This window comes from Chionomys nivalis, chromosome 13 (assembly GCF_950005125.1).
Source record: "Chionomys nivalis chromosome 13, mChiNiv1.1, whole genome shotgun sequence".
In the NCBI taxonomy this organism is placed as follows: domain Eukaryota; kingdom Metazoa; phylum Chordata; class Mammalia; order Rodentia; family Cricetidae; genus Chionomys; species Chionomys nivalis.
In genome coordinates, this window is record NC_080098.1 from 52,308,437 (window position 1) to 52,325,341 (window position 16,905).

The window sequence follows — 16,905 nt, forward strand, 5'->3', positions numbered from 1 at the left end:
GTCCGCAGCTGTACCTGTCCACGGAAAGAGCCGTTCCACAGAGAGTGACCATAGGATTTCATAATGATTGTCTAGGTCAAATGGTGGCTTACAGAAATTGACACATTTGTCATAAGACTCTTGAATGACAGCTCAGTGCTGATTGGTCCTCTTTAGCACCCCTGTTTGTACTATCAGTTTTAACCTGTGTTAAGCCATGAGCCCTTTGTGGGATCTGCTTTATAAAAGAAGAAAGTGAGTAGGGGGGCAGACTTTCAACACAGAAGCTGAATTGTAAATGTTCCCAGCACCATTAGTACACATCCACGTCCTGAAGAGTCCGCGGGCACCAGCCTTCCTGTGCAGAGTGTTCCTCCGCTCTGGTTCTTCTGTGAAAGGCGTCATTAAATGACTTGATAGCACTTAGGGGTCTGTACCTGCAGTTGGACAAGTGATTCTTGGTGTACAAAGGAGCCAGGTTTTGAACCTTGCCTTTATCATGGGCATGCCGTGTTTGATGTCCATACGTGGTGCTTAGGTTTGTTTTCTGTTTGTTGCTAAGAAGGACAGATGAGACCTGGTTGTATGCTCAACCTCCGGCCCTCAGGGAGGCTTGATTTAATTTCTGGTATATTAATTAAACTACTGAGGTTTTCCCAACATCGTTTGAGTGCTATAGAGGCCTGTCTTAGGGTTTCTATTGTGGTGAAGAGACACCATGGCCATGGCAACTTTAACAAAGGAAAACTTCCTAATTACAGTTCAGAGGTTCAGTCCGTTATCATCATGACGGGACATGGTGGCATGCAAGCAGACATGCTGGAGAAGGAGGCAACAGGAAGTGCACTGAGACAATAGGTGTGGCTTGAGCATATACTAGACCTCAAAGCCCACCCTCACAGTGATATACTTCCTCCAACACCACCTCCATAGGCCACTCCCTCTGAGCTTATTATGGAGACTCAGTTCATTCAAACTACCACAGGGGCTCTTACCAGCTTAGCAAACACACCACCTTCACGGTCCCAGTACAGGTGTGTAAAGCACTTTAGCATATAGCAGTGAGCTCATCACACAGGCGGAGAAGGCAGTAAACAGAATGACATGTGTGTGAGATGTCCCTCAGTGCTCAGAAGAAAAAATGGAAGGGACCTGGAAGGCCAGAATAATGCCCTGGGTGATGTCTAACTCCTACTGCAAACCGAAGGCCTTCAGAACAGGGTAGGTTGCCTGACTCTCTTAAGCAGTGGCTCCTGGGGTGACCTTTCTCTCGGTGTCACCTGTTTGCTGGTCCCTTTTATCTATGCCAGTAGACTCTCTTGTTGGACTGTAGAGTTTTTCTCTTTGCTCTCTGCTCTTGAAGTGTCCTACAGAACTGGGCCTAGTGGTGCACTTGGGAGGGAGAGGCAGGAGGCACAGGAATTCAAGGCCAGCCTTGGCTGTGTAGTTTGAAGTTTGCCTGGGCTACCTGACCAGGTAAAGCTTATGCTGAGGCCGCATCAGCTTTACAGGGAATTGCCCCACATTTGATGCTTCTCTTGAACTCTCCAAAGTTCCTTGTTTCCCATCATCCCCAGCTAGGAGAGAGCGCCCTCTCCTAAGAGCCCGATCCAAAGACAAGGTTGTGCCGTTCAGTCTCCAGTTTTTCTACCTCACAAATCTTCTCCCGCCACTTGTTCTTCCGTGTTTTTTTGCACTTGCTCCAGGCCCTTTTCTTCCTCACAATTCCCTCGCCCTTCAAATTGAGTTTATTTCTGAAGACAAGGGTTCCACATAGAAGCCTCATTGATACGCTTTCTCTTATCTATTATCTCTAAGTATGCTTCTTGTCCAAGTAAGTATTTTATCCCTCCTTCTTCCCGCAAGTGAAAATAGCTCTGTATTTAAGCAATACAATTGTACTTAGAAAAAAGAAATCAAACTGCTATAATATGAATTGCTCGAGGCTGTGGAAACACTCCTGTGAGGTCTAAGCGGACCTAAGCCCATTTTCTTAGTCATTCGTCCATGTGATCTCCTTCCTGTGCAGTAGTGGGGAACATAAATGCAGCCATACTGAGGGCCAGGGCCCCGGCTATTTGCCTGAAGCACATCTGGTCCCCAAGCATTTTAGTAAAGGGTGTTCACCTTGTACCAGTGTTGCCTGGTTACACAGATGAACAACCCAGACTCTGTGGAGCCGTGTCAGAGTCAGGCAGGCGTGAACTCAGGTGATGGCTAGCCCTCCTGCTCCCCAATCTCATCACATACAGTTTTATTACCTGCCTTTGTCTTTTGTTTTCCAACTCCAGCATATGCCATAGTTTTCCATGTGTATAATAGGCTGTCGATACAGAAGAGAGTGGACTTTTACGTTAGACTTGACTCCTTTGACAGAGACCTTAGTCTCCCTGTATCTGGCTTCCTCTGTAGAAAGGGAAAGACAGATAAGATTCGTCACCGAGGGTTTTGCAGGAATTGAGTTAATGCATAAAGAACTCAAAACAGTGATTGCCGAATAAGCTCTCAAAAATGTTAATCAAAAATGTTAAATGTCAGGTACCTGCTGTGTCCTTTGTTCGTGGACAAATCTATCCTTTGATTACAACAGCGGGGATTTTAATTCAAGGGGAGCTCCTGTTTGTGAGCTGTGTGTGTCTCCTTGGTCTCTTTACCTCAGCACTAGTCACTATATACACATCACTTCTACTTGCTCCTAGCTTTAGCAGAATCCTGTGCCCGGTTCGTTGTTTGATGTAGGCTTTTTCGTTCAACCTCTTTAGCTTTTCAGATGGGGAAATGGCTGTGTTTTTTCTTAGCAGACCCCTCCCTGGTTGGTCCCTGGAACTTTATACTACACATTTTCAAGTCTTGGTTGAAGGTGGCTACTCTCTGCAGCCATTTCCATAAAAGAAAAATCTTTACTGTGAGCTTCGGCATTAGATAATTATGTATACAAGTTATATTTACCGGGGAAATTTTTTGGCAAAGTCGGGTGTTAGTGGGTCAAGGAGCATCTGGTAGGTGCCCCTTTGTATCACCCGTACAGTGTGCCTGCGTGGTTGGGCTTATGGTTTGACTTTTATGGACACAACTCTCATAAGATCAGGTGTATGTTTTCAGCTTTTTTGAATTGTGATTTGAGTGTTGCATTCCACATGTATATGCTTAAAGTTATCATTACTGCTTGCCAACCACACCCTCCTCACGCCATCCGCTCACCAGCCCTGTCTTGGAGTTTATCCATTAGTGACCGTGGTTGTGTAACAACCACCATGTTAGCATTTGGGTGGTAATTCTCTGACTAGGAGTTTAGTACTGGTAAGAAGAATATAGAAGGTGATATTAATTAGAGATCACTTATCACTTATTTCTGTCGTGCAAGAAGGGTTAGAGATGTAAGACAGTCAATGTCAGCGAGGAGTATAGTACTGAGAACAAGTTATTGGGAGACACAAAGTGCTTTTTGTAGCCGTGTATATTTATGGTTTGTTTGGTGACACCTAGATTAGCTCTCTAGGATAGCCACCCGGGCCTGAAAGACAACAGAGTCCAGCCTGTGGTGGCCCACAGCATAGGTAAAGGTGTAGGCATGTAAATAGCTGGGATGGAGGAGACACAGCCTTGGCCGGGTTTGCACTCTGCTTCCGTCAGATCTTGTGCGATGTAAGAGATACCTGCATTTCTGTGGAAGAAGGGGAAACAGCACTTACCGTAATGATCCACCTTTAGAAGCACGTGTCAGGCGTGGTGGCCCAAACACTTGGGATGCTGAGGTCAGGGGATCGAGGTCCAAGACAGCCTGGGCATCTTAGAAAGTTGCTGCATCTCCCGATACAGCATATGACGTCTGAGGGTCTGTTTCCATAGTAAAGCTGTCACTCTGTCAACCATGTGAAGGTGTGTTACCTTTATGAGGTTGCTCTTTAGTGGAGTGAATTAGAGGGTACCCCTTGGAAACAAACTCCCCTCACCCTAGTTCTGTTCCAGCCAATGCCTTTAATTTAATACAGCTGGATAAAAATGATTTGTCTCTGTGCAGTTTTACTTGGTATACCTTGAATTCCTTGGTTGCATGGGTCTGATTTTGGCTAGGTTGTAAAGATCCATGGGCAACATCCTAAAAAGAAAAAAAACCAGCTTCCAGCACAAAATATCCATTCTGTATTAAGTCATGGTTGCCCATGTCATTGTTGCCCATCCATGTACATGGATAGCCCTGATCATGAATTTAAAGAGTTTCCCAACCCCACTCTCTAGGATCTAGAAGCAAGATAGCTGTCAAGAATATTGGTTCCCTTTTCTTGAGTTCCTGTGGATTCCTTTGTGGGCACTGGCTTTACTTAGTTTGTGTGGACAAACAGGACTCTCCAGGATGTAAAACCTGGCATCCAGCCTGAAGAATTTAGCTCTGAAAGGCGTGTGTCAGTTCTGCTGTTTTGGTTTTGTCGAGGAGGTCAGTGGGCTGTCTGTCTGGTTTGAGGCTATGAAATGGGCTTTAAGTCTGTGAACAAGATACCAGCTGGTAACAACTGACTCCTCCAGCTTTTATTTTCCAAAAAAAAGTCATCCTTGCCTGCACTTAGAACCCTTAGTGTTATGTGAAACAGCATATTTACAGCTGCCTTATGAAAAAGCTCTACACATGATCTAACAAGGAAACAAATTGAACTCACACTTCTAACTTTTGGGGAAGATTGTTTAACTAATGTAATGGCCTGCTGTGGATAATGGTGTGAGCAGCGTCTGTGATGATAGATAAAATATCATGATCGCTCTTTAATTTGTTCATCTTTGGTTTGTAACTCCAAAGCCATTTCCTTATAAACAGCCTAAAGAGGTGGCATTTATTCTCGGGTTTGTGTAGAAGAAGGTCTCATTAGTTTACCTTGGTTCCGAAGACCTGGCAGTTCCTTCCTGGCTCTGGCTGAGTCAAGCAAGACATGCCTTTGCAGGTGGAACATCTCCTGCCCCACTTTATGGTAAATAGAAAAGCAGTACACAGCTTCTTGTTCTTTGGAGCAAAAATGAGGTCCTTTGGGCTGGAGAGATGGCTCAGAGGTTAAGAGCATCTCCTGCTCTTCCGAAGGTCCTGAGTTCAATTCCCAGCAACCACATGGTGGCTCACAACCATCTGTAATGAGGTCTGGTGCCCTCTTATGGCCTGCAGGCATACAGACAGAATATTGTATACATAATAAATTAAAAAAAGAATGCTATTGTAAAAAAAAAAATGAGGTCCTTTTATGCTCAAACACAGGAATTCTTGCAGAGTTCCCCAGCTCACCAGGAGGCGTCCTTTTCTGTTGCTGTTACAAAGTACCCCACAAAAGCAACTTACTGATAAAAGGGCTTATTGTGGCTCAGTCTCAGGATGCAGGGACATCAAGGTAGTGGGTGCTGGAAGCAACTGTTCACGTTGTATCCATAACAAAAGCAAAGAACAGTGAATGCTTGTGCTCAGTTCACTTCCTCTTTTTCATACAGTTGAGTTCCCAGCCCAGGGAATGTTGCTACCCACAGTGGGCAGATCTTCCCACATCAGCGAACCTAATCAAGATACTCAGCTGCAAACATACCCAGAGGCCCACTTCCTAGATCATTGTCGATCTCATCAACTTGACAATTGAGATTAGCTGTCACAAGCATATTAGAAGATTTAAGAACCACCATTTAAAAGCATGCAAATTATGAAGAGGGAGAAAAAATACACAAAACAGTAGTAAATAGAATAAAATCATCAAAATAAATGCAGATAACTCAAAATCACGATAATTATTGCCAGAGTATCAGAAACATAAAATAGAATTTTAAAGGCAAAGAGACAAAAGGTGCTCATTGTTTAGTGGGCATAAGCACACTTCTTCATGAAGATGAGGTTACTTTTAAATTTGTTTGCCTCTGACAGCATTGCTTCAAAATACATAAAGCAAATTTGTCAAAAGTTCAATTCTATAGTTGGTGTGAAATATTTGAAGACATTTTAAGTATCTGGAAGATGTATTAGTGAGATATTACAGAATGAGACAGTTGGCATAACTACAGTTTGTCTGAGCTAGGGGCTGTGGAGAGCTTGAACAAGTAGGATTGCAAGAAGTCCTCCCCTCTCTTCTTTTTTCTTTTCCTTCCCTCCTCTTCTATCCCACCCCTCATTTTCTCTTTCCTGGGATGGGATCTCACTTTGTAGCCCTGGCTAGCCTTGAACTCACGAAGAAACACCCACCTCTTCCTCCTTAGTGCTGGAATTAAAGGTATATGGCACCATGCCTGACAAATGCATTCTTAATTTGTCCTTGTAATAAGTCACAAGGCAGCAAACGCCAAGAAAGACTAAAATCATACTGTGTTCTGTGGTTGGTAGTTCCGAGATTAGAAACTGAATGCTTAATTAAGCATTTTGGAAATTTAAACTCATTATTATTTTGTGAGCTGTTGAGGAACTCACAGGGAAATTAAGAGAACACCTAGAACCAAATCATTGTTAGCCTTGTGTTTGTATCGCAGATTACAGAAAGAACATCGGGAAAGCCCCCCCCCCCCAAAAAAAGGGATGCTAAAAATAAGAACAGAAAATAATAATAGAAAGTAAAAGCATGGATTCTGTTGAAGATACAAACTAAAACTTGCCCCTTAAAATAGAAGTTAAGGGTAGGTTGGGCTAAACATTGGGAATGAAAAGGAGTTCATGCCTGTCTCTATCAAAGTGAACATGTCAGTGCTTTCCTTTAAGAGGAAGGAGAGCGTCCTGGAGCCAGCTGCTGGGCAGCCCCCCTCACACCTGCACACCAGTACTCCAGACCCACAGAGTTCACTGATAATTTCTCCTCATTCAAAAGAGTGGATCACCCAGATTTCACCTTGCTTTGATTTCTCTTCAATTTTCAGATGAGTACAAAATTTGTATCGCAACTAGAACAGTAAATGGACTCTTATACCCACACACAGTCGTCTCATACTAACAATTGCATATTTTGTCATTTTTATTTCATCTGTGATCTCTTCGCTTTTCTCGGTAGTTTAATTTGTTGTTTGGTGTGCGTTTTAAAGCCCAATCTGTTCTTCAGATGTTTTTTCTCCTACAGTAGAACCGTGTTTGACTAACCTGCAGCTTCCACCCCTGGGTACCACCAAGCTCTGTAAAGGTGCAGTGGAGAGTCAGCCATTTACCTCCTGCTTGCTTCCCCTGCCACCTGGTTAGCTGGAAGCCATTGCTCTCCACCACGACAAAACAAAACCTGGTGAGAAGAGTGGAAGAATGGTTGTACCAAATTCACACATTTAAAGAGAGCAAGATGGAATGAGTGACAGTGGAAAACCAAGAGAGTGGCACCCACCAAACCAAGGGGCCAAGTGGGGACAATTAAAAGTACCAGACCACATTAGAACTGGAAGGGCAGGACTTCACGTATACAGAGGAGTACGCTGGCAAATGCTTTCTACTGAGTTGGGGAAAAATGGAGTCTTCCACTGAGTGAGTACATAGAGCAGATATTCAAGCCCAATAGAGGCAACATCACAGAAGTCGGCCTTGTGATGCTGATGCTGGGGGTGTTTTTGCTTCCCTGCCATTGTCTGAAACATTTGTGCAGAAGTTGTGGAAATTTGATTTCTGCCGGAGTAGTTGTTCTCGTCTCAATGGCCCTGTTGGTTATGGGTCTTCTGTGTGCGTGCAGTGTCCACTTGTGTTTTGAGGACTGTAGAACAACCTCGCTACATACATTTCACACGGGAGTGAGTTTTATTCCTCTGATGGATGTGCTTGGTTCTGTTAGCAGAAGATTGGGATTTTAACAACAAAGTAGCAGTTTATAATTGATGAGAATATTTTTCATTAAACCCAACAGGTGAGATCCACAAGATTTCTTTTGTGAGGTGCATGCCTTCTGCCTGGTGTACTCTGTACTTGGTTTAGCTTAGGTGTGTTTGGAGATTTGTAGTATAGTCTTGACTGGTTTTTGTTTATTTGTTGTTGTTTTTTTTGTTTTTTTTTTTTTACTTGCTGTAAAATACATGGCTGAAGCAATTTAGAGGAGATTTATTTGGCTCGCAGTTTAATAGAACACAGTCAGTTGTGGCAAGGAGGTGGAGTTGGGAGCTACTTCCTCTTGTGGCCCAGGGAGCCTGCTTACACTCTGCAGTTCAGGAAGAGGGGGCTCAGGTATCAGCCTCAAAGCTGACTCTCTCAGCTAGCAGCTGGTTCAAACACATGAGTCTCTGCCCAGGTGTTCAAGACATTATGGAGCTGGATGTTTCTCTTGTAAAACATGAGGTTTAAAGGTGAATATTTTGGTAAGAGTTTAACAGATTTAAGAAAATTCAGATAAACTGGAATTCCTAGCTTTTCTGTGGTCTTATGAAAATAGAACTAAACAGAAAATTCCCAGCCTCAGAATTCCTGCTTGTCTATTTTTAGCCCCCACAGTTCCGTCTTTGTCTCTAGGCATTGATAAAGTCAGGCTGTACAGCATAGTACCAGCCATTCGGTTTCACAACAGGGATTTCTTTATATGACTTCTCCAAGCTCCCCATTTAGCGGGTGGGTCTGTGTGGCCCGTGAGAAATAGCAAATGCTTTATTCTGCTCGGAGGCATCTGACGAGGAATACAGTTGTGAAATGAGTTTGCATCGTTGTCTCACAGTCGTGACGCTGTGTGGAGAAGTTGCCTCACCCTGCGTATATCATGCACACACACAGATTTGATTTAGTTGTGTTCTGTCAAGCATACAGCAGCAAGTACCTGTATTTGCACCATTCTACATGTATCCAGAACAGAAACCCCTGGAAAAGTAGCTTATTAGCAGCTTCTTTTCAGCAACATTGACATTAATTTTTTCATTTTAATTTAGGTAGATCTCTTAAGAAAAAAAATGAATAGGGGTGGCAAGATAGTTTAGTGGGTAAACTCTCTTGCTGCCAGCTCTTACTCCCCAAATTGGAGTTTGTTTTTTAAAATGTAACATAGCAACTGTGAGAACTTCAGCAAGAAAGATCCATTTCATTTTTTTATTCATAGAGAATTCCTGATCTTATTGAAGTGAGAGAATTACAGTATATAGCGTGTGCTCATACACCCTTTTATGTATGTTCCGAGTGTCTTTTTACTGCTGTGCATCGAGCATCTGCATGGCAAGGGGAGAAGTATGATGACTACAGCACTGTGATGTGCAGTTTTCGGGCGGATGGAAGTATGCTAATAACTTTTCTCCTTTTTTTCTGTGTTTTGAAAGCTAACTTAATATTTAACCCATTGGAAATATAGCTATTAAACTCCTGTTTTAGTCCTGCTGACTCGCTTTAAGAGTAAACTGAGTGTATTTGATAGTACAGAATTCTGTTATCAAAGGAAGTAACAGGTGAGGGATGTCATGCTGTGCTTGTAAGAGCCAGTCCGAGCACAGACACGGGATGCGGTAGCACAGCCAATTAGTCCTCTCACCTGCTCATGCACTCTACAGTTCCTCCACCTGTGTGAGTCTGTGTGCACCCCTCCAGTTACTTCCTTAGCTGAGTTCCCCCCACCCGCGTGCACACGCGCATGCATACAATTACACACACACACACACACAGACCAAGAAGGCTGCCTTACAGCCTTCCATGCTCACTGTAAGATTGCAGCGCTCTGTGAAACGTGCAGCTCAGGCAGCCTTCGCAGAGATGTTCCCACACACCCTAGTGAGCCTTACTCTGGGTGAGATTAAGTGGTATTCATGCTCACCTGGTGGTTTGCTTTCTTTTATAAATTGCTTAGACTTTGTCCCACACTGAGTTTGTAGCATTGGCCTTACTGATTTGGAACATACAGTCATGCGGTATGAATTACCTTGTGCTCACACAACATGTTCACTGTTGACTTTGGGATCAGCAGAGTCTCCATCTCCACCACATGGGCCTTCACAGCTATTATGCTGGCTTCCTCATGGGAAGCCCTGTTGCTTAGCTGTGGACTGTTGCGCACCCAACAGCCATTTTAAATGTGTTGGCCAGAAACTCTTCTCATACCAAGGAGCATGTGGTGATCTTCTGTTGTGTAGTAATTATGTCAGATACAGCTGAAAATGCATAGATCTGAGATGGATAGAGTGTCATAGATGTAGGCACTTGTATAGCTACCATCTGCTAGGCACAGAGACTGTTTTCACCCATAAAATTCACTCGTGCCCCTTTTTTTCCCTCTGCCACACACCAGCTTTGTCCGTATTCTTTGTTCATCTCAATCCTGCCATGTAGCATTTCACTGCTGAACATACAAGTTTTAGTTTCGTGTTGGCCACACGAATTAGTAGTAGTTTTTTTGCTCTAACACACACCCACAGTGAAGGCAGGCAAGCATATCATGGTAGGAGCAGGTCGTGGAGGGAGCTGCTTACCTCAAGGCATCCTGGAAGCAGAGATAAGGACAGGCTGGGGTTCCCAGTGTCCCCTTCAAGGATACACTCTCAGTGACTTAATCCTACCAGCTAGTGTTCACCTTGTACAGTTGCTACCACCTCCCTCTAGCAGGAGACCAAGCCTGCAAACATGTTAAGGGGCACAGTTGTTAAACTAAGTGTGACTTTTGAGTATAGGGGCGACTTTGAACACCGTAAAACCACAACATGTGAGTTTATTGGAATGACCTACAGACTGCAGTCCAACTAATCCAACAATGGCTAGCAGTAGCTGTGAGTGGATAGTCCAAGAATCTAATAGTTGCTCAGTCCTATGAGGCTGGATATCTCATCTGCTCTTCTGTATACAGTGGAGTCCAGTGCCAGTGAAGGAATGGATTTTCTGGCAAGCAGGCAAAGAATAAAACTTTCCTTCTTCCATGTTCTTATATAGTCGTCCAGCAAAAGGTATAGCCCAGATTAAAGGTGTGTCTTCCTGCGTCAAGATTTGGATCAAAGGTGTGGCCTCTATTTCTGGATTGTAGTTCATTCCAGATACTGTCAAGTTGACAAGAAGTAATAGCCACCCCATCCATTGAGTACAAATGGAACATGGCTATTCTGCTCTTGGGCAAAAGGCAAGAATGTTCACAGTTCTGCTGCTTAGAAAACCACAGGTGGCAAATGAAAGCCACCCTTCTTTCAGCTTGTAGAATTGTCGGGGCCACTCATGAATGCCTAGGTCAGTACCAAGATGCTTTGGGCCTCAGTGTTGAAGAGACTGGCAGAACAGCCAAGTGGCTCTGCTCCTGCCCCACTACACAGAACTGACTGTGGAGACCTGGAAATACCCTCCATTTGCAGATAGCATTTAGTCACCCCAGAGGAAGTATGGTGCCACCTGGCTAGTCAGATGGACAGCCGGAGAAGTGGCCTATTTCCTGACAGGCCCTCCAAAAAAAGGGACAAGCTTCCATAATTTGAACTGAACCGTTTATCTCAAACATAAGCCTACATAACAGCACTGTTGGGCAGTCAGCCTGGGCCTCAGTGACACACTGGGACACACTGCCTCTAGTGTGCACGGTTGGGACTGTATGTATCTGTTGGGGCAAGGCCAGGTGTTAGCTCATCTGCCTCCCAGAAATATGATGACTTACATCTTAGGGTTGAGAAAAGAGTCTCAGGTTCTCACAGAGAAGTTATCAGATGACCATTGTAGCCTTCATGATACAGTGGAAATCTCTCCAAAATGAAATTCCGTTGATTATTGGGTCAGCTCTGGAGGAATCATTGATGCGACTGTGCATCTGCCCCCTATGGGCTCTTACCCTGTGTGAGCCATGGACAGAGTGGCAGGATCTTCATCCTGTACTCCTTTTGAAATCACCTTGGTCCTGGAAGATACTCTGTCAGCCTTGACTCACTGGTTTTATGAATGACAGAACGCTCCATATTTCCTCATTCAGGCCACAGCAGGGTTCTTGTTGACACTAAAGTGGCCAGTTACACTTACGTTAATGGCCTCTGCAAAGAAAAAGTCAATGTCAGTTGAGTGAATGAATCCTGTTTCCCCACCATCCGACATCGCTGTGCAGCCCACCAGACAGATGAAGAGGCGAGTTTTTAAGGGGGATTTTCATTTGGGTCCTTCTGGTCTGGAGAAACTCCTCAGTATTTCTTGTAGAGAAGATCCACCTTAACAGAGTCTCACCTTATCTGGAAATAGCACCGTCTTATGTCCACAACATGAAGTTTTTTGAGGAGAGAGTAGAGATGTAGCATACAAGGCTTAGAAAGGGACCTACAGCCTCCTCCGTTGTCAGCAGAGTGCAGCAAAGGGGTATGTTGTTGGAGGTGATAGACGTGCATTCAGACAGCCCAGAGGAAGAACAGCATTCTGTCTGGCTGTGTAGTAGCAAGGCAACCCATTGTGGCATCAGACAGAGCAGTGTCTGAAGTTCATCTCCCCCCACTCCTACCCCCTTCCCAAGTGCTGATGCACATTGGCCTTTCTCCTATTTCTATAGCTCTGCCTATTGTAGAACTTTTTTATTTCTGGACTCATACAATAAGTATATAGTCTTTTATGTGTAATACTACACAGAAGTGTAGTATGTTACAGTTGAGTGTAGTATGTTACAGTTGGTATGCCCATAAATAGAGCAATATAGTGTGTGAATCCCACAGTGACGCCCCTAAAAACCAACAAAAAAGGCATGGCAGGAAAAATGACATCACCAATAACAGACTGGGCCTGATTAGGGTGTAGAGAGAAGATGTGTTGGTCACTCTCTGAAAGACTGACAGACTTACAGCTGGTCCCTTGAATGTGCTGTACCACTTTCTTCGGTTGTCCATTGTTCCTGATGAGAAGTCAGCTGTGAGTCTTACTGGACTTTTCTCTGCAGGAGCCGTTTCTTTGCCTTTATTTTCAGTGTTATGACTTGGATGTATCTGTAATTTGTAACGTTTTCTGCTTGCATATATTACTACTCATAAAGAAACTTGAATGGGGAGATGGTTCAGTGGACAGCACTTGCTACACAAGGGTGAGACCTTGGATTTGAATCTGTAAAACTGACAAATCTGGGTGTAATAGAACACACCCACAGCCCCAGTGTTGAGGTGGGAGGTGGGAGTGACAGCCCCCAGGCTTGTGGACCAGTGACAGTATTTTGAAAGCTGTCTCTTTCCTTGCTCTCTGCTAAGCTGTTGTTTCCGTTTGGTGTTAAACTGAGCTCATTCCATACTATTACGTACTATGTTCTGGCTGTCTACACCATTGCTTTGGACAGTGCCTGGTGTTGAATGGCTCACAAGTCTGATCCCATTAAACATAATGTAGGCAATTTGAAACCAGTCTGTAACATTTGTACTTGACCCATAAGGGCTCATTCATTTCCACCACTGTTCCGCTCTCTCTGCTGACCAAGGTATCCTCTGACTTAGCCTTTTGCTCTTGTTTTCAAGGGCACCTTTGGGTCTGGGGGACTCTTACGGATTGACCACTACTCAAGTGTAACTTCACAGCTCATTCCACCTGCCCCTATGCAGAAGTCCTAGCCCAGTACTGCCTGGGGCCCTGGAGAAGGGCCTCCTGTGGGCGGGCTGCGGGGAATCCCTTGATCTTTTGCTCCTTCTCATCAAGGAATTTATGTCTTTGCTTTTTTTTCCCCCCACAGAGACTTACAAACAGACAAAACCAGCTTTGCCTCTATAGAGGGGTGTCCTGGCCCTTTGCTCGCCTCCCCATAATGGAAGGGCCTGTTCTCAGATCCATGGTGGCTCTTTGCTTCAGGGTTATGCACGTGTATGTCCTGTGTGGCTCCACAGGGAGGGTATTTTTCAACCTTAGGCCTGCCCAGCACCATGCACACGCCACCCATGTATCTTTGTTTGGATTATTGTCACAGTTTCTTCCTCTGTAATGAGCCAGGGCTATCGGTGAGTTGCTGGCTGGTTTGGGGGCCCTGGACACAGTATTACTCAGAAATGTGCCTCGGGTTTGAAGGGGTTAATAAGTTGGAAGTTGGTTGGTCTTCCTCCTTCTGTGATGGGTCCTGTCTGCCACCTACCTAGATTTTTGCTTTCCTTTCAACCCAGATTTGTCCAAGCCCTGCCAGCTACAGCATGATGTGGCGTGCTTCCCTGTTCCAAGACTCTGATCCCCTGCTTTCTTTTGGGGTTTCTTTGTAGTATCTTCAGATAGTTGTGTTTAAATTCTTCCTCGTTTCAGTTGTGGAACACTCTATTTTTGTAATGTAGATGCTCCCCCTTCTGATGGGATTATCTCTCGGTAAACCTGTTGGAATTTGGAATTACCAAAAAATGTGTTTCACATAGAACCCAAGGAGCACTCAGCAGCTCCTCACCCCATAGAGAGCCAGCTGTTTCCCCTGGTGACAGACGCTGCAGCTGTGTATCACAGCAGGGTCCAGCTGTGTTCCCACTAGCCTACAAAGTCAGGATTCCAAGTTTGAAGTACAGTTTCTATGGGATCGATGTTGCTTTCATGCCAGGATAAAGACGGAAAGTGTCAGACCGTTACACAAAAACTATCCTAAAAACGTGAGGCAACTTTTCTTCTTCACGGTCATGGCAGCTTTTTTTCAGTGGCTGGTATGTCGTCTTTGTCTTTTGCATCTTTTAGGTTACCAAAGTTCTTTTTCTATAAGCAGGGTTTTAGTGTGCTATACTCTCCACTTGGCACTGGTTGTGGCTTCATATTGGTCCAAGGGACCTCTCATATTCCTGGTAAACGTGCTGCTCCGGGGATGGTGTGGACAATGATCTGATGTGTCAGATTTCTGCTGTCTTGACTTTGCAACTGGCAGTGGCATTTTGCATGCCTTGGGCTTTTTTTTGTTAAACTGCAGCAGAAACGGAGTTGACTTCTTTGCATCCCTGCTGAGCCTTTCTGCCAAGTGTTCCATTCTGTCTTCTGCGGCCCTGAGAACCTCGGTATACATTGCTGGACCTGGGCACTCTAGATTGCGGTCCAAAAGAGGTGGCTTGGCAATTAATTCCACTACTTTACGAGTCATCAGCAGGGGACTGAGATAGTACACAAGGTTGGATTTTACTTGTCTCACATTTTGGCTTTTTACTTTTAGAAGAAAATCATAGCTCAAAGAACTTGAGTTGATTTACTGTACAGACAAATAAGAGCATAGGGTTTGAATTTCATGTGTGACTCTGGGTGACATTATTAAGGAAAGTGATTTGGGTGGGATTTTCCTGCCGTTTTCCTTCTCTGAGTCGTGGCTTTCATCATCTTAAAGCTTTTCTGTGGGTGTACCTGCACGTCAGCACCTTCCACAGAGAATTACCTTGTATGAAATTCTTGGCATTGACCTCATGTCACTAGGGTCGTCCTTTATTCATACCACGAAGAGGGCACGTCCTAAGAGTTACCTGGGATGTAGAAGAAAGAAGGGTCTGTGCTCATCTGCATTTTCTCCCTCGGCACCGTGAAAGGACTCGTGAAATAGTTGTAGGTTTACTGTTACGTCATTGATGCACGTGATGCTCTTTGCAGATATTTCATGTCAGCTGCTTAGATACAGAGTCAAGCCTAACAGTTTCCTCTGTCAAAAGAGACAATGTCCCCTAGTGGGGGCGGGAACACACTCAGGTCTCCAATTATGTGAAGTTCGTATTTGTGCGCAGTCTATAAAGTGTCCTTGTATCTCCACCTCTCCAACCCCAGGTTGTCTCCTCGTCACTGTGTTGTGTCATTTTGCATGCTGAGTCCACCACAAGATTTAGTTGCACGTCTGACCTGAGTGTTGAATTGCTCCCCCACAGTCTGAGGTGCTAGCAACTACAGATTATGGTGGGCTCAAACAATGGGTTTTATATTTTAAATAACCTAATAAGTTAAAGAATTATAGCACAGGAAATGACAAGGCTCTCTGTTTTTAGAACTTTTAGACATCACTGATTTTGATTCTGCTTCCTTGCCCCTGAGAAGAGTTGAGTGGTTGGGAGAGCATCTAGTCCTAAAACTTAAAACTTCTGTTCTTTAGCAGTGCCCATAAGGTGCCCGCTAGCTTAGTATTGCCTTCTTTTGGCATCTCTGAACAATTCGGTCCTGAGCGTTTGAGAAGTCCACATGTGTATCCAGGTAACTGCTGAGACTGGTTCCCATACTGCCTCTCCTTTGGCAAAAGGGAGGGGGGCAGGGTCCTAGGGCCCAAAGGAGAAAAGCCAGCATTCAGAATAAAGGAGGGAAAGACCATTCTGTGGCCCCATGTCCTCACTTCAGCTTTAAGGACACGGAAGTGAGAAAAAGCGGGTGTTCTGGTTGAGTGCACACTTCTGAGGCAGAAATGAATTTAGGGGGACAAAACAGCATAAAACATAGTTTCCCTTTAAGGCACAATCTCTTTCCCATGCACCTTTAAAACTTTTAAACCACGGCTGCCATTAAATTGATTTTTGTGGAATTTTCCAGAAATATACCTTTTACTTCCACCCCAAGGCTTGCATATGTGAGCTCTCTTTCTGTGTTACCGTCTATGTGAACCAGCTCATGCCTTCCTGACAGCAATTCTTTACTCACGAGATCTGTTGGTGTGAAATCTTCCTCCCATGCAAACAGGTCTTTCTGTTCCTAATCCTCCTCACATTGAAGCAATAATGAATGTTTAAATTGTGGCTTTTCTACAGCTAAGGGGCTTTAATTCTATGTCTTATTGATGTGTTGGAGGATGTATCTTTTTAAGAATGAATATCTTTTAGGGCTATTTCCACTTGTATGTTTGGTTGCAGTCTAATTTGGAGTGTTAGAGAACTTGGTGTGCACTGGCTCTTCTAACCTGTAACTTTGAAAGAAACACACTGATGTTTGGAGACTTGATGAGCTTAGACCTTTGTGGCCTTAATTAAAGAACTGTTAGCTGATATGAGCTTCTGCCTGCCAGGCATGGCACGAAATCACACCTGACCATCTTGGAGCAGTCTGGTGGCTTTTATATTAAGTGTGGGTCTCGCAACAGATTATGGGTATTTCTGCAATAACATGTGGGCATTAATGTCAAATATTTTCCTTCATCTGACTTGTAAGTCTGCCTT

At 44.3% G+C, this 16,905-nt stretch overlaps 1 protein-coding gene across 2 annotated transcripts in view; it reads left to right on the forward strand.

Moving 5' to 3' along the window:
* The window catches only part of Cdyl (chromodomain Y like), a 130,620-nt gene that overhangs the window by 54,524 nt on the left and 59,191 nt on the right, over positions 1 to 16,905 (forward strand). The gene's annotated exons all lie outside the window — the stretch shown is intronic.